Genomic DNA, 4,421 nt, shown 5'->3' on the forward strand with positions numbered 1-4,421 from the left:
AGCTGGAAGTTCAGCGCTCTCATCTCCCTCACCCTGCCATGGTGCTGGCTGACCTTCATGTATTCAATCCACTTGCTCCTGAGCTCATCAGAAATAAATGGACTAGAATAGAACAGAATATGACTCCACATAGTGCTATTCATCGTTTGGTGATTCTGAAGACCTGAGCGAATGGCTAATTGTGCTGGTGTCCCAGGCTGCTAACAGGGCACACATTACCTTCTCCATAGTTTCTCATCCACGGCCTGGGGCATTCCAGAGTCTAATAATGAGAGGTGGGTCCCTGGCAAGGGCACTGGCATTGTGCCTCCTACCTCAGTAAGGACCCATGTGAATTTTGCAGCCCCAAAAGTTGATGACAAAAATCTGTCTCTAACATCCTATGATCAGAATGGGATTTGAGAAAATGCGGACATTTTAAAGGCCACCCGTACTGTGGACTGCACATCACAAGGGGAGCTACATCCTGGTAGGAAACGTCTTCTTAACTGATTCTGTAATGGACACTTTAGGTACAAAAGCAAAACATGCATTTCCTGATGCACACTTTGATTTCTGATGGACTTTCAAGTGTAATTCTTTTTATTATCTGAAGAGTTGAGATAAATCTTCAAATATAGTGAAACTTAAAAATCCCTACTACTAAAGGAGAGGAGGGGTCAGATTTGATCTAGTTTTATTCCCTGTTGGTGAAATTTACTGGATCGTTTTTAGAAAATTTTTAGGAAATCATAAACAAACAAACAAAACATAGGAGCTAGGAAGGCTTTTTGAAATAATCTCAACTAATAAGTCCACTTTCTAGATGAGAGAGATCAAAAGAAGCCTAGTGACATTTTTGGTGGCCAGTTAGTGGCAGAGCTGAAACCAGAATCTAGCTTTCTTTCAGGTGCAGCACACACCTGAGAGAAGACAGTTTTCTGTTTCCTCTGTATTCCCAATAACTGGCATCTTACTTGTCTCTGGAATTTTCTGCCCTTATAGAGTGATTTGATTTTGGTTTTGTTCTGACAATAGAAATTACTGATAACGGCACAGAGTTAGTCAATTATAAGCAGTGACATTTTTCAGTTTTCAAAATTTATTTCAGGGTCGAATGAAACTGCTTGTGTTTGGTTTTGAACATTTGGGTACGTGGAGGAAGCACTTCTGTGGGAAAGATATCTGTTTTACAGTTCTTAGTATTTATTATCAGTACTTCAGTAAACTTCTGTAAATCATTATCGAGGGTAAGAATTAATTTTGAGAGAAGTAGCCATTGGCTATGTTCACATAAATGTGTGAGAAAAACATTCCAAATGGGAATTTTATAGTCACCGAAGGAAAAGCTCTTCTGTTATATTAGAGCTGCCAAAAGAATTCAGAACTCAAAAGATCCAAATGACAGCAAAGCAGATTGAAGCTGCTCTTCTCTCCACATTCTCTCTTCTTTATGCATTCAGGGCTCTGCATCAAGAAAACTTATATGCAAGGGGTGCAGAACAGATCCAATTATACAGAGCTCCAGCTAATGTCTGATGCTTTTAAGTACTTTTCAGAATTTCTGTAGATCTCTATAGAGCCACCTCTCAATTTCTCAAAGTAATGAGAAAAGACTTGGAATACATTACCCCAAAACCCATAGAAGGAAGTAATTAGCATTCATTACCAATTTTATTTCGATGGCTAATTGCACTTCACACTCATATATTGATAGAAAAAACTGGACAGTCAAGTAGCATCCACCATCATTTATTATGTGAATACAGAGAAGAGTTGAAGGAAAGTTTTGCTGCTCTGAAGAATCTGCAAAAATGTGCACACAGTTTGATGGAGTGCTGTGATCCATTCAGTACTAGACCTGGCACTGGTGAGTCCAGTAGGGAAGGGGGGGGGGGATCTTGATGCTTAGGATAGACACCTATTAAATTTGAGAGTTAAATGGAGCAGGGGAATAGTGGTAGAGGGTGAAGTGATGGCGGTGGTGTACCTATGTCCACGTGTGCACTCTGAGCAAAGGTTCCAAAAGCCTTAGTATGAATCTCTACAGAGAATGCTAAACTAGGCAAATTTCTATGCAAGGGATATGCTTCTAGATTTTCTACTGTGAGTCTCAGGAGACATTACACTCCAGTAACCTTTGTTTGAAAGTACCAGAGGAGTGCAGATGTACATAAAATTAACTCTTATCTCATTCTTGACTCTCTTGCATTGTTGCATCACTAGAATAAGGAAAAAATAAATACATTTGTTATCTTTACTCTTGGGAAATTTCTGGAGCACTTTTATAAGCCAGACACTGTACTAAGAAAGTGTTTGCTTGCATATCGGGGCCCAGCAAGAAACAGCAAGCACATGAAAAATGGAAAGATTGGGAAGGATATTTAAAAAAGATAATTTAAAAATGTGTGGATATTGTGTAGAAAACCATATGAGATTGTGTGTTGCACAGGGCTTGCAGGATTAGTATCTTTATGACCTCTAGGCCTGAAGACACAGGGCTGACTGTTAAAATAATCTGTGAACAGTTGCCCAACAGAGGGAACAAATCCTTACTCCCAACTCTCCTTCCTTCATAATATCCCATGCTGGGGCTTTCTATTGGCTAAACTTATCTGGAAGCCAGAGGAGAAGGGAGCTTTTTGGTGCATTTCGTTGTAAGTCAGCACTGGGTATACAGATCAGGATGGAGGAGAGGCATCAAAAAGAAAGGAAGTGCACCTAGGATACATTTGGCAGAATCTAGGAGGCTCTTGATTGAGGTTTGCTGCAGGAGAGGGTGGAAGAGTGAGTATCTGGCATCATGAGCTTTCTATACTCACAAGAATTTTAGGTGAATAAATCTCCAAATTGAGGGATGAGGTTCCAATGGTGAGTGACCAAAAAGCATGCCAGGTGCCTAATATGTGTAGGTTTTATTAGTTCCACTTTCACATGAGGATCTATGGTTCAAGAGGGGCTAAAAACCTGGCCAGATATATAGTTTTAGTTGGGAATCAGATATAAAATGCAGGTTTGGGCTTTTACAAAATTTCTCTCTGCTTCTTCAGACAATTCAATCTGATTTCCACTTTAGTGACTTTTTTTCTTTTAAAGACAGCACTGGATTTTTTTAAAAGTGTAAATGATTCTAAAATTGACTTGGATGAAAAAATACATGAGAAAACATAAAAAAAGAGGAAAAAAGAATAATGAGGGGAATGTTTTCCCAGTATTAAAACATAATAGAATGCTATAGTAATTAAAATAGTGTGGTAAGGTATAGGGATATACAGATTAGCACAATAGACCAGAAATTGATTTGTATAACACTGTACATGATAAAGGTATCAATTTAAGAGTGGGTAAATGAGAAATCTGATGAGACAACCAGCTGACCATTTGGATTGAAAAAATTACATCATATGCTAATTGAATTCCAAAGGCAGTAAATGTTGTAATATAAAAAATGAAAAGGACAACAGAAAATATAAAGGAATATTATGATAACCTTGATCTGTGTATAGCATTTCTAAGTATGGCATCAAAGTGAGGAATATAGCAAGAACTATTGCTAGATTGGAGTAGGTAAAAATTAAAAGATTACTCCATGACAGTAACCACATAGACAAATAGGCACATGGAAAAATATGCTTGCAAAATATATGAGCTAGAAGGACTAGTATTTTTAGTATGTAAAGACATAAATTCACAGAAGACACAAAAATGGCTTATTAACATATGAAAGGCTGCTTGATCTAATTTGCTGTAGTATTCAAATGAATCACATTACAACAAAATTAACAGAAATTAAAATAACTAATGATGTCCAAAGTAGGCAGGGGGTGAAGAGGTGGATTTTTATTTTACAGTACTCTGGTCAGAGTCAAAATAGGGTTGATTTTTCTGAAGAATTATTTGGCATTAAATACCAAAATTCCACTTGTAGGAATTTTTCACCAGGAAATAGTTCAAGTTGAGAAAAGCAGGGCATAAAGCACTATGAGTAGTAGTATAGTTATCATTTATTTTAAAAAGCAAAATATCTAGAAAAAAATGAGAAGATTATGCATTAAAATGCAAACTGTTATCTGACTAGTATTATCTTGAAGAACCTTTATTTTTTCTATATGCATTTCTATAATTTCTAATGAGATAGAACATATATTTCATCATTAAGTAACATGTAAAAATAAGTTTTCATGTGTTCATGCTACATAACTTTTCTAGTCTGTATGTGTGTGTGTGTGTGTGTGTGTGTGTTTGTGTGTATGTGCGTAAAAGAGAGGTAAAAAGCTAAAAAGAGGCAAGAAGGAGAGAAAGAGGGAGAAGATAGTGATTTGTGCCGATGTGCAATCCTCAGAGGACATGGGGGAGGTAAATGGCATCTACTCCCACTTTTTCCTGGGAGCTGGTCTCAGTCTCATGCAGTTTTACAGCTGGTTATCAGGTTTAGACGACTG

The sequence above is a fragment of the Sciurus vulgaris genome (genome assembly GCF_902686455.1).
Source record: "Sciurus vulgaris genome assembly, chromosome: 6".
NCBI classification, from domain to species: Eukaryota; Metazoa; Chordata; class Mammalia; order Rodentia; family Sciuridae; genus Sciurus; species Sciurus vulgaris.